The sequence below is a fragment of the Delphinapterus leucas genome, unplaced genomic scaffold (assembly GCF_059928025.1).
Source record: "Delphinapterus leucas isolate spDelLeu-1000000601 "Yukka" unplaced genomic scaffold, BTC_Dleu_Yukka2 spDelLeu_asBTCV2_sq25, whole genome shotgun sequence".
Classification (NCBI taxonomy): Eukaryota; Metazoa; Chordata; class Mammalia; order Artiodactyla; family Monodontidae; genus Delphinapterus; species Delphinapterus leucas.
In genome coordinates this window covers 3,382,395-3,410,235 of record NW_028322234.1, presented here as the reverse complement: position 1 = coordinate 3,410,235, position 27,841 = coordinate 3,382,395, and the positions used below count along the sequence as shown (strand labels likewise).

Here is a 27,841-nt window from a genome sequence, read left to right as displayed (position 1 = left end):
CTGGTTATAGAATTCTAGGTTTTTTTCAGTAATTTGAATATTTCATTTTATTCTCTTCTTGATTGTAGTTTTGGGGGGAAGCCCCATGAGTTTCTTATCCATGTTACTCTAAATGTATGTATTTGTTTTGAGTGTATTTGTTTTCTCTAATTTCTTTCAAGATTTTCTTTACATCTGGTTTCCTACATTTTGAGTATGATAATACTAGATGTACTTTATTGTTGTTTAATTATTTGGATTCTCCTTTTTTTTCTTTTTTTTTTTAGGTTCACTGTCTTATGGTCCTTGCTTTTGGAATATTCTCAATCAGCATTAATTCAGATAATTCTATGTTCTTTTTTCTCCTTATAGTATACCAATTATGATTATGTTCCACCTTTGTAATTGTCTCACTGATTTGGACATTGCATCCTTTTATTTAAATTCTCTTCTATTTGCATTTCAGTTTGGGAAGTTTCTATTGACCAAGCTCACTGATTATTCCTTTAACCATGTCCATCCTACAGATGAGTCCTTCAAAGTTATGGGTATGATACACTGCTTTTTATTTCTAACATTTATTTTTGATTCTTTTTTAGAGCTTTCATGTTTCTGTTTATAGTATTCATCTCTTCTTGCATTTGATCTACTTTGAACATTATCATTTTATCTAGCTGATAATTTCAACATTTATATCATGTGTAAGTCTGGTCCTTAAGCTTGTTTCTCCTTGCAGACTAATTTTTCTGGCATTTTAGAATGTCTTTTAATTTTTTATTGAAAGTAGGACATATATCAGGCAATAGGAACTAAGTTACATAGGCCACTAAAGTGAGGATTTATGTTAATACAGATAGAAGTTGGACCCCTTAATATTTTCTGTAACTAGAGATTCCAGAGCCTTCATTTTGTGTCCTTGTTTTTATCTTAGTTTTGGGCTTCTCTAATTACTCCTCCTCAGTGAGTCTGCATCTTGGAATGTTTCAGCTATAATCCACTGTTACTATACTAAAGCAATGTTGGTGTGGTGGTATGGTATGAGGGAAGGAACAAGTTCTATAATCTTATAATTAAATCTCAGTGTTTCCAAAGGCCTGTGTCTCTGAGCTGTGACCTTTACAAGTGTTTCTTTATTTGAATAGTTTTTTCTTCTTCCCATTTATGTGAGACAGGAAAACTAAATGGGGCTGTTTTGGGATAAATGTTCTTCCCCAGGTGGGATAAGACTATAGTTAAGTCTTTTCTTATGGATTAGCTCATTGTTATAGAGACTATTCTGTGCATATTTCAAAATGCTTAGTGTTGTAATGGAATAATGGCCTCCCAAAGATATCAGGTCTTAATTCATGGAATCTGTAAATGTTATCTTATAAGGAAAAGGGCTTTTTGCAGACATGACTAAGTTAATTTATTGACATCAAGAAGATTATCATGGATTTTCCAGATGCGTCTTAAATTCAATTATATGTGTCATTATAAGAGAGGCATATAAAAGAGGAGGCAATGTGGCCACAGAAGCAGAGATTGGAATGATGTGGTCACAGTTAAGGAATGTAGCAGCTACCAGAAGCTGGAAGAGGGAAGAAATGGATTCTCCTCTCATGTCTCCTGAAGGAGCATGGCCCAGGTAACCCTTTAATTTTAGGTCAGTGAAATTGATTTTCAGCTTCAGTACTTCAGAATTGCAAGAGAGTAAATTTCTACTGTTTTAAGCCATCACATTTGTAATGATTTGTTATAGCAGCCCTAAGGACTTTCTTTTCCGACTCCCACTCCTAACACCAGGAGGAAATTTTTCCTGACTCTTTATTGTGAGAACTTGTGTGTATTTCTGTAGGTTAAAGCCCACAAAATGTTGGGATTCCCTTAAAACTGTAGCACCCAGGAGTTTCTCACTCACACTGGTTCCATACTCAGTGTTTAGCAGTTCAGCAATATTATGATTAAAGGGGCCCTACCATTTTATGGCTCCCGTAACTTTTTTCTCCAGATAAGCAGATCTTTGCTGTGACTACGTGGGTTCACCTGTGTTTCTAGACTTTGGAGTGGTGATTTGCCCTGTAAGCTCTAGTCCATGTTGAGTCCAAAAAGATACATTGGTTTTCAGGGTTTTTGTTGTTGTTGTTGTGAGTATTAAAGGTTTGATTTCAATATTCTTTATGTGTTAGGACTGAAACCAGAAGTCCTGTTAGATATATATTTTAAATTGTGATTGAAGTAAGTAATGAGGCAAAAGCAAAAATGGTAACATTCATAAAATAGAAAAAATTTTAGTAATAGATTGTCTGAATTCAATCTAAAGCAAAAGCAATGGAGCTGAGAAATGATTTATTTTGGGAAAACTATTATATCATGCTTTATAATAACATATTTATTTCATTTACAAATTTTATCAAATTTCAGTCCAGTAAATTATCTTCCTTTTGCCATTTGATAGTCTATTGTTTGATTTTAAAACTCTGATAGAGTTTTACATTTCTCCTGAAATTGTTTTGTAAGTTTATTGATATTATTGAGTTATCTTAGCTGATACTGTATAATTAAAATGTGGGTTTGCACTCTTTAAGCATTTTATGTGTGACTGCACTGTGTGATGCTCTTCTATAAACTGTGAAGAAAATGAGCATTTAAATATTTGCAAATTTCAAGTTTTATTTCTGCAAAGAGAATATAAAACAGTTAAAAATAATTAAGAAAATAATGGAGTGAATCTGTCTTTAATGAGCTTGTTTTTATTTTGTATATTTATCTTTCACAATCAATTAATACTGAGATGCAAATTGTTAGCCAAATAGCAAACACATTTCATTTTCAAAGTGATCTCCATTAATACTAGTCAAAATGTATTATAAATTGCAGTTAGTACAAGCCTTTTCTACTTTAATGATCAAATTAATATTAATATTTCATATTATTTTGATATGTACTTTATATCATTGCCAATGTTATTCTTGTCACAAGTAAGGACACCAGTGGACAAAAATCATTCTACTTTCACTGATAAATTATAAAGATTTGTTTCATCAAAACTATAAAATGTTTTACTCAGCCAGACAGTGTGGTATCTTGATTACATAACCCTTTGCTGAGTTTTGACATATGAATGTACCTGTTGAAGGGTACACTTCATATGTTTACAGATTGTTGCATGGTGACTGTACCGTAACCAAATAGTTATTCTCTGTAGTTTTTTTTCTTTTTTTTAACTTTGTTCTAGTGACAGGAAATTTCCTAGGTGCTAGTGTTGCAAAGAGCAATAAGATACTTGTCACCTTGAGGCACACTAGAGTAAGTAGATACACTCATTAACAGATCTTTCATATAATATATTCAGTGCTATGAATGACAATGCAAAGGGAAAAGTGAGAAGTACTATGGAGAGGCACTTAGCTTTGTGACTATTAGAGAAGGCTCATAGAGGATATTCAATGTCAGTTGAAACCAGAGGGATGAACAGTGCATTAGTTTCCTAGAGCTGCCATAACAGTTTGCCACAAACTAGATGACTTCAAACAACAGAAGTTTGTCCTCTCACAGTTCTGGAGGCTAGAAGGCTGAAATGAGAGTGTCAGCAGCACTATATTCTTTCTGAAGTTTCCAGGGAAGAATCCTTCCTTGCCTCTTCTTAGCTTCTGGTGGTTTGCTAACAGTCCTTGTCATTCCTTGGCTCATAGCTACATCGTTACAATTGTTGCCTCCATCTTCACATGACCGTCTTTTCTCTGTATGATTCTATTCTTTGCATTCACATATCCTTCTCCTTTATCTTACAAAGACACTAGTCATTGGATTTATGGTCCATTCTTATCAAATATGACCTCATCATAACTAGATTACATCTGCAAAGATCCTATTCCAAATAATGCCACGTGTGCACATTTAGGATGGTTTGAATTTTGGGGAGAATTATTCAACCCAGTACAGTTCTTCCATTGTTCCCTCCAAATTTTCATTATTTCTATATACAAAATATATTCATACTATTCCATCGTCACCAAGTCTTAATCCATTCCAGTATCAACTCTAAGTTCAAAATACCATCTCAATATAATTAATTCAAAAGTCCCAAATTGTATATCTTCTAAATAATTTAAGTCAGACATGGGTGAAGCTCTGATATGGTCCATTGTGGGGAAAAATTGTTTTCTACTCATGGACCTGCCAACCTAGAAAAAAGTTATCTGCTTTCAAATTATAATGGGGGATATGTATAGGGTAGATATTCCTACCTTAAAAGGGATGAATAGGAAGGAAAAAGAAGTCAAGGGTCTCAAGGAAGTCCAAAACTCAGTATAGCAATTTCTGTTAGGTGCCAAGACCAGAGAATAACACCCTGTGGCTCAATGCTTGGTCTCCTTACCCCACTAGTGCAGTGGGTCCACCCTCTTGACCCTATCCAGTGGTAGTCTTACTTACTCAAATATTTTCATAAAGATTAATATTTTACAGGTCAGATTTATTATAATATTGATTCCTTATTTCCATTTTATATGCTAGGAATTGGCAATAGGCAGCTCTAGGAACCTTGCAAGAAGACTATATTTCTCGCATTGCTTATTTCACTTTTACTAGTTTTATTTCAGGAACAGTTAGTCTACTCATGTTTTGTAATTATTTTCTCCTTTCCTGAGTTAAGGTCTGTAATGTGAAATTTTGTTACATGTATTATAAGAGAAAAACATTCTATTGTCAAATAGATGTAGAAAATGTGGAATAATAATAAACTAATCTACCTTCTCTTTCCTTGGCCTTTGTGTATGATAAACAACAAATCAGTTTTACAAGAAGTATTTTCTTTATAAAGCTACTTTAAAAATCACATACATCACTGTTTTGTGAGATAATATTTTTAACCATTTGTTTCCAACATGATTATATCTGATTTATACTAATATATTTATCATAAAGTGGAAAATATCAAATTACAATTGTTAAACAGTACATTTTTTCTTTTTGCAAAATTGTAGTCACTAAAAAAAGTTTTATCCAAAATTGTCTTCAGTCTCCTATTTTTACTAAATACGCAATGCATACTGACTTATAGATAATTTATGTGCTAAGTATTGTTAAAATAAAAAAGAGACCAAACTTGCAAATTCCCTGAAAAGACAAAACCAATTTAGCCATACAAACAAAGCTTAATTACTAGCTTGACCTTACTCATTTCTTGTTTCTGCTTCTGCAAATCATAAGCAAGACTTAAACTTCTCAAGCTTGATAAGAGGTAACAACTAACCAATTCCCTATCACTTAAATTCTAATATTATAACCAATCACTGAAGAATAAGCAGTCACTGTCTTCTCACTAAACTGCTTTATAACAATTGCCTATGAGCCTCTATGTTTTGCTTTGAGTGTGCTTGGTTTGCAAACTATCTTTTTGGTGTGTGCACAACAAACTTTTACTAATTACTACTTCAGTGATTCATTGGTTTTACTTCTGTTATCTCTGAGCTTTTGACAGTATACTTATGAATTATTTTAATTCTCATAGGATCCTCTTGATAAGTCATACAAGGGGGTGTGGCGTTGTTACTCCATAACCAGCTTGTTATTGTTACTTTTAATTTTTAAGGTAAGACCTATTAACAATAATACTAAATCAGGGGTTTGGCATAGAGATATTTAAAAGGTCTACACTGGATAATATTCTTAAACTATATCTCCTTTATAAAGAAACAAAATCTCCTTTATAAAGTAAGAATAAAATAAATTATTGATTAATATGTTAAAATAGTGACTGGTTTCCTTAAATTCTCTTTCTGATCTTTTGTTGTTAGGAATGCAAGAGATTTCTGTGTATGGTTTTTATATCCTGCAACTTTACCAAATTCATTAATGAGCTCTGAAATTTTCTGGTAGCATCTTCAGAATGTTCTATGGATAGTATTATGTCATCTTCAAATAGTGACAGTTTTACTACTTCTTTTCCAATTTGGGTCATTTTATTTCTTTTTCTTCCCTGATTGTTGTGGCTAAAACTTCCAAAACTATGTTGAATAATACTGGCAAGAATGGACATCCTTGTCTTGTTCCTGATCTTAGAGGAAATGCTTTCAGCTTTTCACCACAGAGATTGATGTTTGCTCTGGGTTTATCGACTATGGCTTTATTATGCTGTGGTAGGTTCCTTCTATGCCCACTTTCTGGAGAATTTTTATCATAAATGGGTTTTGAATTCTGTCAAAAGCTTTTTCTGTATCTATTGAGATGATCATGTGATTTTTATTCTTCAGATTATTGATGTGATGTATCACACTCGTTGATTTGTGGATAATGAAAAATCATTTCATCCCTGGGCTAAATCCCACCTGATCATAGTGTATGATCCCTTTAATGTGTTGCTGGATTCTGTTTGCTAGTATTTTCTTGAGGATTTTTGTGTCTATGTGCATCAGTGATATTGGCCTGTAATTTTCTTTTTTGTTCTATCTATCTTTGTCTGGTTTTGGTATCAGCATGATGGTGGCCTCATAGAATGAGCTTGGGAGTCTTCCTTCCTCTGCAATTTTTTGAAAGAGTTTGAGAAGATAAGTTTTCCTGTAATTGATTTCTAATCTCATAGCATTGTGGTCAGAAAAGATGCTTGACATTATTTCAATTTTCTTAAATTCACCAAAAGAAATTAAGAAAATAATACCATTTACCATTGCATCAAAAAGAATAAAATACCTAGGAATAACCCTACCTAAGGAGGCAAAAGGCCTGCACAGAGAAAACTATAAGATACTGAGATACAGATGTAGAGAACAGACTTGTAGACACAGGGGGAGGGAAGGGGAGGGTGGGATGAACTGAGAGAGTAACACTGAAATATATACACTGCCATGTGTAAAAGAGATAGATAGTAGGAAGCTGCTGTATAGCACAGAGAGCTCAGCTTGGTGCTCTGTGATGAACTAGAGGGGTGGGGTGGGGATATATGTATAAATATAGCTGATTCACTTTGTTCTAGAGCAGAAACTAACCCAATATTGTAAAACAATTATACTCCAATAAAAAGAAAAAATATACTGATGAAAAAAATCACAGATGACACAAACAGATGGAGAGATATACTATGTTCTTGGATTGGAAGGATCAATATTGTCCAAATGACTATACTGCCCAAAGCAATCTACAGATTCAATTCAATCCCTATCAAATTACCAATAGCATTTTTCACAGAATTAGAGCAAAATTTTTTAAAATTTGTACAGAAACACAGAAGACCCCGAATAGATAAAGCAATCTTGAGAAACAAAAACGGAGCTGGAGGAATCAGGCTCCCTGACTTCAAACTATAGCACAAAGCTACAGTCATCAAAACAGTATGGTACTGGCACAAAAAGAGAAATATAGATCAATGGAACAGGATAGCAAGTCCAGAGATATATCCAAGCACGTATGGTCCCCTAATCTACTACAAAGGAGGCAAGAATAGGCAATGGAGAAAAGACATCCTCTTTAATAAGTGGTGCTGGGAAAACAGGACAGCTACATGTAAAAGAATGAAATGAGAACACTCCCTAACACCATACACAAAATAAACTCAAAATGGATTAAAGACCTAAATGTAAGGCCGGATACTATAAAACTCTTAGAGGAAAACATAGGCAGAACACTTTATGACATAAATTGCAGCAAGATCTTTTTTGACCCACTTCTTAGAGTAATGAAAATAAAAGCAAAAATAAACAAATGGGACCTAATTAAAAGATTTTGCACGGGGACTTCGCCAGTGGTCCAGTGGTTAAGACTGCACTTCCACTGCAGGAGGCACGAGTTCGATCCATGGTCAGGGAACTAAATTCCTGTATGCTGTGCAGCACAGCCAAAAATCCCAAAACCAAAACAAAAAAACTTTTGCACAGCAATGGAAACCATAAACAAAATGAAAAGACACCAAACTGGAGAAAATATTTGCAAATGAAGTGACAAAGGACTAATCTCCAAATATACAAACAAACAGCTCATGCAGCTCAATATATATTAAAAAAAAAACCCAATCAAAAAATGGGTGGAAACTCTAAATAGACATTTCTCCAAAGAAGACAAACAGATGGACAAAAAGCAAATGAAAAGATACTTAACAACACTAATTATTAGAGAAATACAAATCAAAACTACAATGAGGTATCACCTCACACTGGTCAGAATGGCCATCATCAAAATATCTACAAAAAATAAATGCTAGGGAGGGTGTGGAGAAAAGGGAACCCTCCTCCACTGTTGGTGGGAATGTAAATTGGTACAGCCACTATGGAGGACAGTATGGAGTTTGCTTAAGAAACTAAAAATAGAGATACCATATGATCCAGCAATCCCACTCCTGGGCATATATCCAGAGAAAACCATAATTCGAAAAGATACATTGCACCCCAATGTTCATTGCAGCCATAAAAGTAGTATGAAATAATATCATTTGCAGTGACATGAATGGGCCTAGAAATTGTCATACTGAGTGAAGACAGAGAAAGACAAATATCATAAGATATCACGTACCTGCGGAATCTAAAAAAATGCTACAAATGAACTTATTTACAAAACAGAGATAGAGTCACAGATGCAGAAAACAAACTCATGGTTACTGGGGTCGGGGGGGATAAATTGGGAGACTGACATATACACACTACTATATATATATATAATAGATAACTAATAAGGACTTACTCTATAGCACAGGGAACTTGTCTTAATACTCTCGAATGACCTGTACAGGAAAAGATTCTAAATAGGAGTGGATATATGTATACGTACAACTGACTCACTCTGCTATACAGCAAAAACTAATACAACATTTTAAATCAACTACACTGCAATAGAAATTTTTTAAAAATCACAAGTATGATAATGGCAAAGTGTTATACTTTTAATAAATGATTAGGAATCATAAAAAATACATTATGGAACACAGTTTGAGGTCAATTTCAGTTAAAATAAACAGGGACAACACACATATTCTACTTGCAGAAAAAGATAGTGAATGGTTACATGAAGTCAAAGCAATGATATTTCCTAATTAATGCAGCTGCAGTTAAGAAATCTCCCAAACCTTCAATTCATTAATTTATTTATTTTTCCAAATAAATTTACTATTTAAAGTTTTACTCCATTCGAGTAAGAAAGGGAGGGAGTGGGGGAGAGAGGGAGAGAGACAGAAAGTTCCATTAGCTTTCAAGTCTACCAAATATTGCTTAAAAGAATCATAAAAAGCAGTACTAAAGTATCCTATTAATGCATCCCTCTGTTTTCACAACCTTGCAACTTTAGTCTAATCAAATTTTAATGATAAGGTATAAGATATAGCCTGATCTAAGTTCTGCCTTACTTTCCTTGTTTTATTTAGTCCTGGATGAAAATTATTCTCATTTTAAAAATGTTTCTTAGTATTCTGTTTTGAAGATATTTAACCACTTTTCTTCTCATGATGGACTGACAAATAGATTAATGTAGACACTTGGTGCCCAGGGGTCTTGATTTTATATCAATTAAAGGAATTTGGGATAGAGAATCGAAAAGATAGAGGAAACACAAATCAATGGTGAAGATAAAACAGGCTAGTTGGAGGCACAAGGACGTGAGATTTCAGATGTTTCATGTTAAAGTAATAATACTCCTCATATCTTAAGCTGAGTTGTTGTAATTTAAAATGTGTCCTCCCCCCCACAAATGTTGGAGTCCTAATCCCCAGAGCTTCAGAGTGTGACCTTATTTGGAGATAGTTTTTACAGAGGTAATTAAGTTAAAATGTGGTGGATAGGGTAAGCCTTAATCTAATATGAGTGGTATCCTTATGAAAAGGAAAAAAGTTTGGACAGAGAGAAAATAATGTGAAAAGACACAGAGAGACAATGGCTGTCTTTAATGTAAGGAGAGAGGCCCTTAGAAGTTACTAACCCTGTTGACACCTTTATCTTGAACTTCCAGGCTCCAGAACTTTGAGACAATAAACTTCAGTTGTTCAAGCCACCCATACCTGATATTTTGTTACGGCAGCTCTAGCAAACTATTACACAAGTGATCCATCTTTCAGACAGACAAGAAAGAAAATTTCCTTTTGAGGCTACTTTACTTTTTTTCCTTTTTATAGGGACACAGGGCAAACAAAGCACACTTAGCCTCTAAGGTCAGCTGATTAGTGACTTACAAGCTCTGTTGTCATTAGAGTCCTTTACAAATTATGTCATAACATCCAACACAGAATTAATTAAACAAAGATAACAGCCAAAGTCATGGTATGAAAAAAGTTGAAGCCAAGGAGGATAAGTTTTTATTACCGAATTTCTTCTAATTATTTTTATTGTGAGAACTAAAATGAGTTAATTCATGTAATATGATTAGAATAAGTGGCCAAAACATGGTAAGTGCAATGTAGGCATTTGCTATTATTACCTAATTGGGATCCTGAATTTTCTTACGCTAATGTATTGGTCAGAGCGATCGAACTAAAATTTGAAATTATTGTGGAGATGAAGATGGTAGAGTAGGAAGATGTAAAACTCACCTCCTCCTACAAAAACATCAAAAATATATCTACATGTGGAATGATTCTCACTGAAAACTAACTGTAGACTGGCAGAAAGACTCCTGTACAGCCAAGGCTGTAAGAAAGATCCACACAGGATTAGGTAAGGAAGGGAAGAGAACTGATCAGATTTGGACCTGTGCACCTGGGAGGGGACTCAGAAGAGGAGGGAGGTTACACAAGTGGAGATCTCCCATAGAGAGTGATTGGCTCAAGTCACATACTGGGTGCCCCAGGGCTGGGGTCTGACACCTGGAAAACAAGTCCCCTTGGCTGGTTGGAGGACTGGTGGGACTAACAGGAGAGCTGTGGGAAGCCTGGACTCTGCTCATGAGAGTGCACACATGCTTGCTTACTTCTGAAACAGGGTGGAGAGAGTGGATTGAAACTGCACAGGATGCAGGCTGGTTTCCTAAGACCGCCCTGGCGTGCACCCCAGCCTGAGATGAGTGCCCACTCATGCCCCACCTGCTCATGACGTAGTTTCACATTGGGGCAAGGGCTGCCACTGCTGCAGGGAAAGCTCAGCTGTGAGGGACAAAGGCAGCTCAGACCAGGAGCTGCATCTGAGCAGGGTAAGGGCAACAATTACTGGTGCTTACTCAGGCAGTGCATCATAAGTGATCCAGGTCTCTGACTGTGTCTGGGACTGCCCTCAGCCTTCTCAACAATCCATGCTAAGCACCTGCACCAGCCCCACCTACTCCACAGCACAGCTCCACACTAGGGTGAGGGATACAGTGGCCAAGAGGAGAGCTCAGCTGTTAGGGACAAAGGCAGCACAGACCCAGAGAAGAGAGAAAAAAGGGGGTAGAAGATGTATTTGATAAAAATATTGCTGGAAACTTCCCAAACGTGAAGAAGGAAACATATCCAGGTATGGGAAGCACAGAGGATCCCAAACAAGATGAACCCAAACAGCTCCTCACCAAGAAATACCATAATTAAAACGCAAAAGTTAAAGAGAGAATTTTAAAGGCAGCAAGAGAAAAACTGTTATATACAAGGGAGTCCCCCAAAGTTATCAGCTGACTTCTCTGCAGAAACTTCTCAGGCCAGAATGGAGTGGCCTTATATAGTCAAAGAGCTTAAAGGAAAAAACCTGCAACCTAGGATACTACACCCAGCAAGATTATCGTTTAGAATTGAAGGAAAGAGAAAGAAATTCTGAGACAAGCAAAAGCTAAAAGAGTTCATGAATACTAAACCTACCCTAAAAGAAATGTTACAGGGTTTTCTCTGACTGGAAATGAAAAGGCTATAATAAGAAGCAAGTATATATAGGAAATGAAAAATCCCACTAGCAAAGGTAAATATATAGTAAAGGCTGAGGATCAGCCAGTTAAATTGTGCAAAGAATAAAATGCAAAAATTTGTAAAATCATCTACAATAATCAGTAAAGAGATGAAGATGTGACATTAAAAGCACAAAATGTGGAGGATGGGAGTTAAAAATGTAAATCTTTTAGAATGTGTTTGAACTGAAATGACTACCTGCTTAAAACATATAGTTATAGATCAACATATATGAATCCCATGGTAACCACAAATCAAAAACCTACAATAGATACACAAAAACTAGAGAGTAAGGAACACAAATATACTACTTAATATTATCAAACCAAAAGGAAGAAACTAGAAAAAGAATTAAAAAACAGAACTACAAAAAAGAACCAGAAAACAAGTTTTTTAAAAAATGACAATAAATACACACCTATCAATAATCACTTTAAATATCAGTGGGCTAAATTTTTTTCAATGGACAAAAGGTGGTTATTGGAAAAAAAAATAGGACCCATCTATAATGCTGCTTACAAGAGACTTACTTCAGAGCTAAAGATACACACAGACTGAAAGTTGAGGGGAAGGAAAAAGATATTTCATGTAAGCGGAAACAACAAAAAGCATGGTAGCAGTGCTCATATCAGACAAAGTAGACTTTAAAACAGAGGCTATAACAAAAGACAGAGAAGGATATTACATAATGATAAAAGGATCAATAAAAGAAGAGGGTATAACACTCGTTATATATGAACCTAATACAGGAACACCTAACTAAAAGCAAATATTAACAGACATAAAGGGAGAAATTGACAATAATATTAGCAGGGGACTTCAGTACACCACATACATCAATGGACAGATCATGCAGATAGAAAATCAATAAGGAAAGAGTGGTCTTAAATGACACGTTAGACCAGTTGGATTTAATACATACCTATAGGAAATTCCATACAAAAACAGCAGAACAAACATTCTTTTCAAGCATGCATGGAATGTTCTCCATGATAGACAACATGTTGGCCAAAAAACAAGTCTTAACAAATTTAAGTGGACAGAAATTATATCAAAGCATCCTTTCTGACCAAAATGATATAAAAATGGAAATCAGTTACAGGAAGAAAAATGGGAAAAGAACATACACATGGAGACTAAAAAGTATGCTACTAAAAAACCAATGGGTCAATGAAGAATTCATTGAGGAAATCAGAAAATACCTTGAGACAAATGAGAATGGAAATACAACTTTCCAAAATTCATGTGATGCAGCAAAAGCAGTTCTAAGATGGAAGTTTATAGTGACACAGGCCTACCTCAAGAAACAAGAAAACACGTCATAAAAACAGGATGAAGTACCATCTAAATGAATCAGAAAAAGAAGAACAAAGTCCAAAGTCAGTAGAGAAAAGGAAATAATAAAGATCAGAAGGGAAATGAATAAAATAGAGACAAAAAAAAGAAATGATCAGTAAAACAAAGAGCTGATTTTTGTTTTAAGATAAACAAAATTGAGAAAAATTTAGCCAGACTCATCAGGAAAAAAGAGGATTCACATAAACAAAATAAGAAATGAAAGAGGAGAAATAACAACCAACATCACAGAGATACAAAATAAAATCATGAGAGAATACTATGAACAGCTATATGCCAACAAATTGGACAAACTAGAAGAAATGGACAAATTTCTAGAAAGATACAATCTTCCAAGACTGTATCAGGAAGAAATAGACAATGTAAACAGACCAATCACTAGTAGTGAAATTGAATTTGTAATAAAAAAACAAAAACAAAAACAAAACTTCCCAGTAAACAGAAGTCCAGGACTGGACATCTTCACAGGGGACTTCTACCAAATATATAAAGAAAAGCTAATACCTATCTGTCTCAAACTATTCTAAAAAATTTAAAAAGGATGGAATACTCCCAAATTCATTCTACAAGGTCACCATCACTCTGATATCAAAACCAAAGAAAGACACTACAAAAAAGAAAATTATAGGCAAATATATCTGATGAATATAAATGCAGAAATTCTCAACACAATATTAGAAAAACAAATTCAATAATATATAAAAAGGATATATATGCCATGATGAAGTGGAGTTTATTCTAGGGTCACAAAGATGGTTCAACACTTGCAAATCAATTAATGTGATATACCACATTAACAAAAGGAAGGAGAATATTCACATGATCATCTCAATAGACAAAGGAAAAGCATGTGAGAAAATTCAACATCCATTCATGATAAAAACTCTCATCATAATTGGTATAGAGGAAACATGTCTGAACATAATAGAGACTATTTACAACAAACTCACGACTAACATATTTAATGGTGAAAAGCTGAAAACTTTTCCCCTAAAATCAGGAACAAGACAAGGATGCCCACTCTTGCCACTTCTATTTAACATACATAGTACTGGTAGTCCTAGCCATAGCAATCAGACAATAAAAAGAAATAAAAGGCATCCAAACTGGAAAGAAAGAAGTAAAATCCTATTTGCAGGTAGCATTATACCAATGTGGAAAACCCTAAAGTCTCTATCCAAAAACTATTAGAACTAATAAAGGAATTCAGTAAAGTTGCAGAATACAAAATTAATATACAGAAATCTGTTGCTTTTTTATACACGTATAATGAACTATCAAAAAGAGAAAGCAGAACAAAATCATGTTTAGAATTGGATCAGAAAGAATAAAATACCTAGGAATAAACTTAACCAAGGAGGAGAAAAACCTAAACTCTGAAAATTATGAAACACTGATGAAGGAAATTGAAGATGATACAAAGAAATGGAAAGATATCCTGTGTTCTTAGATTGGAAGAATTAATAGTTAAATGTGTCCATACTACACAAAGCAATCTACACATTTGATGGAATCCCTGACAAAATAACCATGACACTTTTCACCAAATTAGACCAAATAATCCTAAAATTTATATGGAACTAACCACAAAAGACCTCAAGTTGCCACAGCAATCTTGAGAAAAAAAGTAGATAGCTCAAATTATCATGCTCCCTGATTTCAGACTGTACTACAAGTCTACAGCAATCAAAACAGCATGGCACTGGCACAAAAACAGACACACAGATCAATGGAAGAGAACTGAGACCCGGAAATAAACCCACACATCTATGGTCAATTAATCTACAAAAGGAGCCAAGAATATACGGCAGGAAAAGAAAGTCTCTTCAATAAATAGTGCTGGGAAAACTGGTCAGTTACATGAAAAAGAATGAAATCAGAACATTTTCTCACACCGCATACAAAAATAAAACGGATTAAAGACCTACCTAAATATAAGACCAGAAACTATAAAACTCCTAGGAGAGAACAAAGGCAGAACACTCTTTCACATAGATCCAAAAAATATATATTGCAACGATTTATCTCCTAATGCAAAAGAAACAAGAGCAAAAATAAACAAATGGGGACTAATTAAACTTAAAAGTTTTTGCACAACAAAGGAAGACATTGACAAAATATCTGAATGGAAGAAAATATCTGCATATGATATGACAAATAAGGGATTAATATCTAAAATATATAAACATCTCATACAACTCATTATCAAAAAAACAACCAGAGGGCTCCGATCAAGACGGAAGAATAGAAGGATGTGGAGCTCACCTCTTCCCACAAATACTTCAAAAATACATCTACATGCAGAACAATTCTCACAGAATACCTACTGAATCCTCGCAGCTCTCAGACACACAAAAGTGAAAGAAAGATCTCCATGTATCCAGGTAGGATGAAAGAAAATAAAAGGAAGCAGGACAGGACCTGAACCCCTGGAATGGAGCTGTGAAACAGGAAAGATTCCTGCAACCTGGGAAGCCCCCTCACTGGCAGCAAGATCAGCTGGGACAGAAAGAGAACTTCAGAAGCTCAGAGGAAAGTACAGCAACCAGTTTCGGCAGGCAGAACAGAGAGAGACCTGCACAGATGGTCCGTGCCACCACCCTGCACTCCCTACCCTGATAAGTGCCTCCACTGGTGTGGGTGGGGGCTGGGTGCTGAAACTCGGGTATTAGAGGACAGACCTGGGGACAGGACTGGGATTGGCTGCACAGAGACAGCCTGAAGGGGCTGGAGTTTGGTACAGGCTGCAATCACGGGTGAATGCAGAAGAAGCCTGGGCCTGCCATAGAAGTGAAATACCATTTTTAAGCGGCCTGTGAAGGGAGGGGCAGGGCCTGCCATAACAGCCTCTTTCTCAGTGAGCTCTCAGCCAGCTTGGTCCCACCTCTACAAGCTCTGGGAGCACAAAGGTGCAAGTGCCAGCATGTTGTCCTCAGGCAGAGGTGGGCTGAAATCAGAGCTGATCTCCAGGGGCCATTCAACTTAGGAAGCAGGGCTGAAATCTGAGCCCTTTCCCCATGGCTATGCAATCCACAGATTTAAACTGCCACCACCAGCTTTGTAAAATCTGCACCTGCAGGACATCCAAGTGGACAGTGGGTACTCCCACAGCTGGGACAGGTCTGGCCTTAGAATCTGTGGGCTTATAGGGCGTGCATATGTGGAGGCATGGCCAGGGTCTGGGCTGTTTCCATAGCTCCCATGGTGGGTCCAAGTGTGCAACAACTGTGGCCCTGTTACCTGATTTCAGTGGATCTGTGCCTATGGATCTGCACTGATGGTTTTGTGAAAGCAACACCTGAGGGACACCAGGGCCGATTTCTGGCATTCTCACAGTTGAGGCAGGTCTGAGGGAAGTGCCAACAACAGTGTACTTTGTGAGATGGGTGATAGGTGACACCACAGAGCACACTCCCCAGTGGACAGCTCCAGCAGAGGAATACTTAGTGGCTTCTCTCTCAGTGGGAGTGCTCTAATCCTGCCTACCTCAAACCACAGCTCACAAACAGATATGGGGGCTTCTAGTCCAACAACTACGGAGCAGATCCTGCCCCCAACAGGGCTGTGACAACCATAGAGCAAAGAGGAGGCCCCATTCAACATTCAGTGCAAGCTCTAGCTAGACACCACAACAGTCACATCCCCGAATGAGGGGATAACAGCCAGCACACACTGAGAAAAGAGGTCACAGGCATCCATACTAAAAACAGCCCTCACACCAAAAAACATTAAACCCATGCAGGCTACACAGGGATGTTCCCATGCAAAAATAGCCCTCCAAGACCACAATAGATAACTGTTTCTCCTAAACTCATAGAGTAAGAGAAATAAAAGTAAAGTGAAGAAGATGAGGAACCACTTCCAATGAAAAGATCAAGAGAATTCCCCTGAAAGAACAAACAAACTGACTTCTTCAGTCTAATAGAAACTGAGTTCAAAAAGGAGATAATGAAAATATTGAAGGAATTAAGAGAAGCTATCGACAGAAATGTGGATTACGATAAAAAGGAACTAGAAACTATAAGGAGGAGCCAAGAAAAATTAGAAAATTCATTTGCAGAGATGAAATCTGAACTAAAGGCAATGAATAGCAGAATGAATAATGCAGAAGAAGGAATAAGTGATCTGGAAGATAGAATAATGGAAATCAGCCAATCAGAACAGCAGACAGAAAGCCAAATTTAAAAAAAATGAAAGCAATATAAGAGACCTATGGGATAATATAAAGCATGCCAGTCTATGCATAATAGGGATTCCAGAAGGAGAAGAAAGATAAAAGGGGATCAAAAATGTAGTTGAAGAAATTATGGCTGAAAACTTCCCAAACCTAAAGAAGGAAACAGATATCCAGGTACAGGAAGCACAGAGGGACCCATACAAGATAAACCCAAACAGACCTACACCAAGACATATTATAATTAAAATGGCAAAAGTTAAAGAGAGGATTCAAAAAACAGCAAGAGAAAAACAAAGAGTTTATTACAAGGAAACCCCCACAAGGCTATCAGCCGATTTCTCTACAGAAATGTTGCATGCCAGAAGGGAGGGGGAAAATATATCCAAAGTCCTGAAAGGGAAAATTCTGCAATCTAAAATACTCTACCCAGGAAGATTAACATTTAGAATAGAAGGAGAGATAAAGAATTTCTCAAACAAAGCTAAAGGAATACAGCAATACTAAACCTGTCCTTAAAAGAAATATTGAAATGTCTTTTCTAAATAGAAAAGAACCAAGAACCTATAGGAACGAGAAAATCACAATTGGAAGGTATATCACTTAAATTAAGCTAGTATACAGATTAAAAAAAGAAAAAAATCAAAAAAAAATTTGTGAAAGCAATGGTAACCACAATGAACAGCAAGATGATAAACATGAAGATTTAAAAGAGGACATCAAACTCATAAAATGTTGGGGAGGAGAGTAAGAAAATGTAGGGGTTTTTTTCAGAATGTGTTGGAGCCTATATGACTATCAGTCTAAAGCAAGTAGATATAGCAAGGGGTTAACATTTTTGAAAAACAGGGTAGCCACAAATCAAAAACATGCAATAGGTTCACAGAAACCAAAAAAGAACACAAACATAATACAAAAGGAAGGCATCAAAGTACAAAAGAAAAAAGAAACAAAGAAATACAGAATCAACTGGAAAGCAAGGTTTAAAATGGCAATAAATACATATCTATCAATAATCACCTTAGATGTCAATGGACTAAGCACTCCAATCAAAAGACATAGAGTAACAGATTGCATTAAAAAAATAAGAGCCTACAATAGTCTCCCTACAAGAGATCCACTTTAGGTCAAAGATCACACATAGATTGAAAGTGAGGGGATGGAAAAAGATACTTCATGCAAATGGAAACGATAAATTGGGGGTTGAAATACTCATATGATACAAAATAAACTTCGAAACAAAGGCCATTAAGAAAGAAAAAGAAGGACACTATATAGTGATAAAAGGATCAGTACAAGAAGAGGATATTACACTTGTCAACATATATATATATGCACCCAATATAGGAGCACCCAAATACATAAAACAAATACTAACTGATATAAAGGGAGAAATTGATGGAAATACAATAATAGTAGGAGACTTTAACACCCCACTCACATCAGTGGCAGAACTTCTAGACAGAAAATCAATATGGCAACAGAGATCCTAAATGATGCAATAGAACAATTAGACTTAACTGATATTTTTGGAACATTACATCCAAAAAAAAGCAGAATACACATTGTTTTCAAGTGCACATGGAACATTTTCTAGGACTGACCACATACTAGGGCACAGAAAAAACCTCAGCCAACTTAAGAGTATAGAAATTATTTCAAGCATTTTTTTTTACCACAGTGGCATGAAGCTAGAAATCAACCACAGAAAAGTAAATGAGAAAACAAAACAAAATGATTACATGGAAACTAAACAACATGCTACTAAAAGACCAAAGGGCCAACGATGAAACCAAAGACTAAATTTCACAATACCTTGAGATAAATGACAGTGAATACACAACCATACAAAAATTTACGGAATGCAGCAAACGCAGTTCTTAGATGGATGTTCATAGTGATACAGGTCTTCCTCAGAAAACAAGCAAAATCTCAAATAAACAACCTAACCTACCTCCTAAAATAATTAGAAAAAGAAGAACAAACAAAACTTAAATTTAGCAGAAAGAAGGAAATAATAAAAATCAGAGGAAATAAAAGATATTTAAAAACAATAGAAAAAGAAATCAATAAAACCAATAGCTGTTTCTTTGAAAGGGTAAACAAAATTGACCAACTTCTGGGCAGGCTCACCAAGAAGAAAAGATAAATAATCCAAATAAACAAAATAAAAAATGAAAAAGGAGAAACAATAACCAATACCACAGAACTACATAAACCATAAGAGAATACTATGAACAATTGTATGCCAACAATTGGAGAGCCTTGAAGAAATGGACAAAATTCTAAACATTTACAGTCCACCAAAACTGAATCAGGAAGAAATAGATTATTTGAACAGACTGATCACTCACATATATACACACATATATGTATATATGTGTCTCTATATAAACACACAGAGTATATATGTAAGTAATTGTATATATACATATGCACATAATATTTTCAGCTATTTTAGGGTGAGTTACACATGTATAATAGTTTGACCCTTTATCGCTAAATATGTCAGTGTGTGTTTCCTAAGAATAGGGTTATCCTCTTACATTTTCACATCATAGTACAGTTATCAACTTTAAAAATTTACATGAATATAATCCTTTAATCTACAGCGCATCTTTCAATTTTGTCAGTTTCTTAATAATGTCTTTATAGAATAACCCCGACCAACTCCTCCAGGAGGCAGTCAACTGGGTCTGTGACTAAGCTCCAGTTAAAACTCTAGAAACCAAAGCTTAGGTGAGCTTTCCTAAATGCAAATTCTTCATGTCTATTAGCACACGTCATTGATGAGAGGAGTTAACACTGTCCATGACTTCACCAGGAAAGGACAGCTGGATGATCCGTGTTTGGAGACCTTCTAAAGTCTACCAATTGCATTTTTTCCTTTGTCTGATTTTAATTGGTATTCTTTCATTGTAATAGGCTATAGCCATGAGTATAATAGCTTTCAGTGATATTTGTCCGTTTTTCTAGAAAATTATCGAACTTGCGGGTGGTCTTGGGGATCTCTGAACTTGTAATTTGTGTCAAAAGTGAGGGTGATTAGGGAAATGCCCAGACTATTTAGATGGTGTCAGAAGAAAGGGCGGTATTGTGGACAGTTCTCTAGCATCACAGTATTACATTGACCTGCCCCTGCCCCCTGCCCCAGCTATCAGAAGTGCCCTGTGGTACCTCAGACACCTGGAAAAGGTCACCAAACTTAAGTTTGCTTACACTGAAATTGCCTTTACTGGGTGGGTTCTGTAATTTAATCTCAAACAAAAGATTGCTCTCAAAACACAAGCCTATTTCTTTTGTTCTGAGGGTATTTTAATAGTTGTCTCCAAAAGATGTGAGGACATGTACCATATGACCTGCTCTACTAGATAGCCTAATGACAGTTTTGGGAGAAAGCTTTCTGGGTGCAGCTCTTATTACCTCATTGCTGACTTTATGAGTTGGCGGGAGGTAAGGAAGAACAATTCGATAGGATAAGACATGCTGGGTTTAAACCAATTTCTACCCCCCAAAACACCTTTGGAGACTTTTCATGCTATAATATAGCACATACTTGAGAAATAGTTAATATTTTTCCATAGTGAATCTTGCTAGTGAGGGAGGGAAATACTACTAAAAGGAATAGCAGTCTAAAAATTGATTCAAACAAATGTGCCATTAGAAGCATGCAGTTAAAGTAGTGAGTAAAGATGTGATGCTTTATTTCTTACAATTCTTTCTATGAACATCCATACTTTAGGACCCATAAAAAGGATCAATGGATGTTCTTTCTTTTTTATTAAATTTGTAAGTCATTGGAAAATATACAGGCCCACACTTCTTTGCTCATATCCCGTTCATCTGTGAGAGAGGGTGAAAATAATGGCTCAAAATGTTTCCCATCTTTGTCAGAGTCATATATCCTATTGATTGCTTGTTTCCAACAAATGGTGATGAGCCATAAACTCTAAAGCCCTCCATGCCCCATCTCCTTAACATTCTCCTCATAACAACCAGAATCAGGTCCATTCTATCTGCTTTTGTGATTTTAATCATTAGTTTGTAACTTTAATACCATCCATTTTGCTATCAACACGGTATGTAAGGGTTTTTTTGGACGAAGAAAATGAACATTTTGCATTTTAAAATTGCATTTAGTAATTTAGAACCACCATGGGTTTCTGTTCTTAGAAACTGCAACCAGATCTCATATCAGCAGATTTGATTATTGAAAGCACAGAGTAAAAGTTGCATTATAATGTATAAAGATGCTGATGAAGAGCAATGGAGTGCTGTGTGGTACAGCTTTGATTTACAGATCAACTAGGGTGGCCAGTTATTGATCATTACCTGTGAATTATTGATACCCTGAGATCAGTGAAATGGTTTCTTTTCAGCTTGTCTCAATTTACACTTCCTTCAAAGAATGCAGGTTTTGTTTGTAGGACTGTCTTTGTTTGACTTCCCTGAAACCTAATGGTTCACAGTACTTGTTAGAAGAGGATTCTATTGCATCTTGATATTTTAGGGAAATAAAAGTGTCTCCTTGGAAGGAAAGTCTTTCCGTTCAGTGTAGTAGTATTACCCCTTTGTATCAGATTCTTGTAGGGTCCTGGTTCTTTTAATATGAATTTGCCTTAATCATGTAACTACCTTTCCCACTTTTCTTGACCAAGTGACATTAGAGGTATTCTTTTCTTTCCTTCCTTCCTTCCTTCCTTCCTCCCTCCCTCCCTCCCTCCTTTCTTTCTTTCTTTCTTTCCCTTTCTTCCTCCCTCCCTTCCTTCCTCCTTCCCTCCCTCCCTTCCTCCCACCCTTCCTTCCTTTTCCTGTCTCTCTGTCTTTCTTTCTATCTTCTTTCTGATGTGAAAAAGTTGTCAAGTGACAATTAAAACCATCATTATTTCACCCCAAATCAGAACCTTGAAACCACTTTTAAGTATACACTCCCCTTTACTCTTCTTGTGCAATTAGTTATCAAGCTGTATTGATAGTTTTCCTTGATATCTCATCAGTCTTTTCCCCCTTATTCTAATTGTTGCTACCATAATTAAGCACTTGCAATAATCAGCTATTTTCACTATCTGGAGTCCTGGCTCTATATAATACATGATGTTCTCCACTTATAAATTTCAAAGGTTCAGCCCCTGACGTTGAATGCAAAATACTACAATCAGATTTTGATCTGATTTTTAGAGGAAATCTATGATTAGAAAAAAGTTAAAGATTTCTTCTGTAAATCATCTTCTGGCACATTGCTTTAAATTTTTAACATTATTCTATACAAGTCTGTATGGATGTTCAGAGTGGACAGCTCATCTGTGCAATAGGATGTTTTATTCTAGATCAAAGAACAATTACCACTCTTAGTATGTGAGATATTTTAATGGTTATATTTAAACAGTTTCTTTTCTTTAAAGTTTTTGTTGTCTATTCAAAATCATCAGTGAACTCAAATGCCAATCAACAGGGGCTTGGTTGAATCAATAATGCTGTATCTGCAAAGTAGAATACTATGTAACTATTAAAAGAGATAAATCTACCTGGCTTAACATAGAAAAATCCCCAAGATGGATTGTCAAATAAGAAAGCAAGCTATAAGGGATTTTAGAGTAGATACACAATTTAGTTGAGAAAATGAGTATGTGTTTACATATGTACATGTGTATGTACAGACAAAGTTTGGAAGGCTATACCCTATTTTATTAGAACAGTTACCTCTTAGAAATAAATGTAAATAGATTTTTAAAAATTTATACATTTAATTACTGATTGAAATTTTCATTAGGAGCTTGTATCACTTTTATATGCAACATTGAAAGAAAAAATTGACATATACCATGAGCGTTTGTAACTATATAAGCAAGTCTAAAGTTAATATTCAAAGCTCCTCATAATTTAGCCTCTGCTGATATTTCCACCATTACTGTTCACTTTGTTAGGATCAGTTGCAGTTTGCTTCTGGTTTACTAACTCTGTTTTGGCCAAAGCAATCTCCCTTTTCCTGAATATGCCTCATGTGAGTGTATAGTAATGTCTCTGAACACCTCCATTCACAGGGAGGAATCCTGGCCTCCTTTACATGCTAGCATGTGTTCTTCCATCATGTTTTCACATACCTAACACTCCTGCCTACCGATACCAAGAGCAGAATTGTCTGAACGACAGGGATTGTGTACCACTGCCATTGTTTTCTCCAAATCCCTGTGCAACCTGTAATTTACATAATTTATTTAGATTGCCCCATATTTTCTTTTTTTTTCACATGTTTATTGGAGTATAAATGCTTTACAATGTTGTGTTAGTTTCTGCTGTACAACAAAGTGAATCAGCTATATGTATACATATATCCCCATATCCCCTCCGTCTTGAGCCTCCCTCCCACCCTCCCTATCCCACCCATCTAGGTCGTCACAAAGCACCAAGCTGACCTCCTTGTGCTATGCAGCAGCTTCCTACTAGCCATCCATTTTACGTTTGGTAGTGTATATATGTCAGTGCTACTCTTTCACTTCATCCCAGCATCGCCTGCCCCCTCCCCTGTGCCCTCAAATCCGTTCTCTACGTCTACATCTTTATTCCTGCCCTGCCACTAGGTTCATCAGTACGGCTTTTTAAAATTCCATATACATGTGTTAGCGTACAGTATTTGTTTTTCTCTTTCTGACTTGCTTCACTCTGCATGACGGATTCTAGGTCCATCCACCTCACTACAAATAACTCAATTTCATTCCTTTTTATGGTGGAGTAATAGTCCATGTATATATATATGCGCCACATCTTCTTTATCCATTCATCTGTTGATGGACACTTAGGTTGCTTCCATATCCTCACTATTGTAAATAGAGCTGCAATGAACATTTTGGTACATGACTCTTTTTGAATTATGGTTTTCTCAGGGTATATACCCAGTAGTGGGATTGCTGGGTTGTATGGTAGTTCTATTTTTAGTTTTTTAAGGAACCTCCATACTGTTCTCCACAGTGGCTGTATCAATTTACATTCCCACCAACAGTACAAGAGGATTCCCTTTTCTGCACACCCTCTCCAGCATTTATTGTTTGTAGATTTTTTGATGATGGCCATTCTGACCAGTGTGATGTGATACCTCCTTGTGGTTTTGATTTGCATTTCTCTAATGATTAGTGATTTGCATTTCTCTAATGATTAGTGATGTTGAGCATCCTTTCATGTGTTTGTTGTCAATCTGTATATCTTCTTTGGAGAAATGTCTATTTAGGTCTTCTGCCTATTTTTGGATTGGGTTGCTTGTTTTTTTGATATTGAGCTGCATGAGTTGTTTGTATGATTTGGAGATTAATCCTTTGTCAGTTGCTTCATTTGCAAATATTTTCTCCCATTCTGAGGGTTGTCTTTTCGTCTTGTTTATGTTTCCCTTTGCTGTGCAAAAGCTTTGAAGTTTCATTAGGTCCCATTGGTTTATTTTCGTTTTTATTTCCATTTCTCTAGGAGGTGGGTCAAAAGGGATCTTGCTGTGATTTATGTCATAGAGTGTTCTGCCTATGTTTTCCTCTAAGAGTTTGATGGTGTCTGGTCTTACACTTAGGTCTTTCATCCATTTTGAGTTTATTTTTGTGTATGGTTTTAGGGAGTGTTCTAATTTCATTCATTTACATGTAGGTTGTTTATTTGAGATGTTTCTTGTTTTTTAAGGTAGGATTGTATTGATAGAAACTTCGCTCTTAGAACTGATTTTGCTGCATCCCATAGGTTTTTGTGTCATCATGTTTTCATTGTCATTTGTTTCAAGGTATTTTTTTATTTCCTCTTTGATTTCTTCAGTGATATCTTGGTTATTTAGTAGTGTATTGTTTAGCGTCCATGTGTCTGTATTTTTTGCACATTTTTCCTGCAATTGATATTTAGTCTCATAGCGTTGTAGTTGGAAAAGATACTTGATACAATTTGAATGTTCTTAAATTTACCAAGGCTCGATTTGTGACCCAAGATATGATCTATCCTGGAGAATGTTCCATGAGCACTTGAGAAGAATGTTTATTCTCTTGTTTTTGAATGGAATGTCCTATAAATATCAATTAAGTCCATCTTGTTTAATGTATCATTTAAAGCTTGTGTTTCGTTATTTATTTTCATTTTGGACGATCTGTCCATTGGTGAAAGTGGAGTGTTAAAGTCCCCTCCTATGATTGTGTTACTGTCGATTTCCCCTTTTATGGCTGTTAGTATTTGCTTTATGTATTGAGGTGCTCCTTTGTTGGGTGCATAAATATTTACAATTGTTATATATTTTACTTGGGTTGATCCCTTGATCATCATGTAGTGTCCTTCTTTGTCTCTTGTCTTTGTTTTAAAGTCTCTTTTGTCTGATATGAGAATTGCTACTCCAGCTTTCTTTTGATTTCCATTTGCATGGAATATCTTTTTCCATTCCCTCACTTTCAGTCAGTATGTGTCCCTAGGTCTGAAGTGGGTCTCTTGTAGACAGCATAAATATGGGTCTTGTTTTGGTATCCATTCAGCCAGTCTGTGTCTTTTTGTTGGAGCATTTAATCCATTTACATTTATGGTAATTATTGATATGTATGTTCCTATTACCATTTTCTTAATTGTTTTGGGTTTATTATTGTAGGTCTTTTCCTTCTCTTGTGTTTCCTGCCTAGAGAAGTTCCTTTATCATTTGTTGTAAAGCTGGTTTGATGGTGCTAAATTCTCTTAGCTTTTGCATGTCTGTAAAGGTTTTAATTTCTCTGTCAAATCTGAATGAGATCCTTGCTGGGTAGTCATGTTGGTTGTAGGTTTTTCCCTTTCATCACTTTAAATATGTCCTGCCATTCGCTTCTGGCTTGCAGAGTTTCTGCTGAAAGATCAGCTGTTAACCTTATGGGGATTCCCTTGTGTGATATTTGTTGTTTTTCCATTACTGCTTTTAATATTTTTCTTTGTATTTAATTTTTGATAGTTTGATTAATATGTGTCTTGGTGTGTTTCTCTTTGGGTTTTTCCTGTATGGAACTCTCTGCACTTCCTGGACTTGATTGACTATTTCCTTTCCCTTGTTAGGGAAGTTTTTGACTCTAATCTCTTCAAATATTTTCTCAGACCCTTTCTTTTTCTCTTTTTCTTCTGGGACCACTATAATTCGAATGTTGGTGTGTTTAATGTTGTCCCAGAAGTCTCTGAGACTGTTCTCAGTTCTTTTCATTTTTTTTTTCTTTATTCTGCTCCCTGGCAGTTGTTTTCACCATTTTATCTTCCAGCTCATTCATCCATTCTTCTGCCTCAGTTATTCTGCTATTGATTCCTTCTATAGTATTTTTAATATCAGTTATTACATTGTTCATCACTGTTTGTTTGCTCTTCAGTTCCTTTAGATCCTTGTTAAATGTTTGTGTTTTTCTCCATTCTGTTTCTGAGATTTTGGATCATCTTTACTGTCCTTACTCTGAATTCCTTTTCAGGTAGGTTGCATATTTTGTCTTCATTTATTTGGTCTTGTAGGATTTTACCTTGCTCCTTCATCTGTAACATAATTTTTGTTGTTTCATTTTTTTTTTGATGGGAGGGGCTGTATTCCTGTCTTACTGGTTGTTTGGCCTGAGGCTTCCTTCAATGGAGTTTGCAGGAAGTTAGGTAGAGCCGGACCTTGGTGCCGAGATGAGGACCTCCAGGAGGCCTCACCTCAATTAATATTTCCTGGCATCTGAGGTTCTTTGTTAGTCCAGCAGCTTGGACTTGGTGCTCCCACCACAGGAGCTCGGGCCTGACCTCTGGCCTGGGAACCAAGAACCTGCAAGCTGCATAGCATCATTAAAAAAAAAGAATAAAAAAGAATAAAAGGAGCAGTACAATAACAAAGAATAAATATAAAATTAGAACAATAAAAAATGTATTAGGAAAAATAAAAATATAATTGAAACAACTGCAACTGCAACAAGGGAAAACAAAACCACACCAGAAACAAGAAAAAAAAGTGGTGGGGGGGAACAACCCAAAAGGAGCAGAACAATAACAAAGTATAGAGAATAAAATAAAATTAGAAAAATAAAAGGTTTATTAGAAAAAATTAATTATATTAATGAATTATCAAGAAGAAGGTAAAACAGCACCCCGACCTAAAAGAAGAGAAAAGGAAAAAAAAAAAAAAAGGCCTTGGCTCTTGGGGGTGGAGTTTAGGTGGGGGGGTGGAACTTAGGTAGGGGCAGGGTTTAGGGTTGGGCGGGGCCTAGCCAGGGTGGTGACGTTTGAGTGTGGGGCGGGGCCTAGACTCAGGACCCACACAGCCAGAAAAGGCCTTGGGTGTGGGGACTAGGCTGGGCAACATTCAAGTGTGTGGTGGGGCCTCTGCCTAGGACCTACACGGAATGGGAGAGGCAGCACATCCAAAGGGGTTCTCTGGAGTGTGGATTTCGGGAGTTTGGAGGTAGGGCCATGGGTGAGGGTGTGTGTGCGGGGTTTAGGCCCAGGGTGTTTGGAGGGGGTCTCAGAAGGGGTCTCCGAGTGTAGAGGTGGGGCCCTGGGTGGGGGTGTAGGGGCAGGGCTTGGGCTCTACCTGGTAGGAGGGAGGC

At 36.2% G+C, this 27,841-nt stretch overlaps 1 long non-coding RNA gene across 5 annotated transcripts in view; it reads left to right on the top strand.

The window, feature by feature from the left end:
- Positions 1-27,841, top strand: part of LOC149744037 (uncharacterized) — a 102,334-nt gene continuing 74,493 nt past the window's right edge. The window contains exon 1 of one of the 5 annotated variants that reach the window (XR_016391589.1): positions 1-27,696. This is a non-coding gene — a long non-coding RNA (uncharacterized LOC149744037). The remainder of the gene's footprint in view (positions 27,697-27,841) is intronic. The other 4 variants (XR_016391586.1, XR_016391590.1, XR_016391588.1 and 1 more) reach the window with 4 other exon arrangements.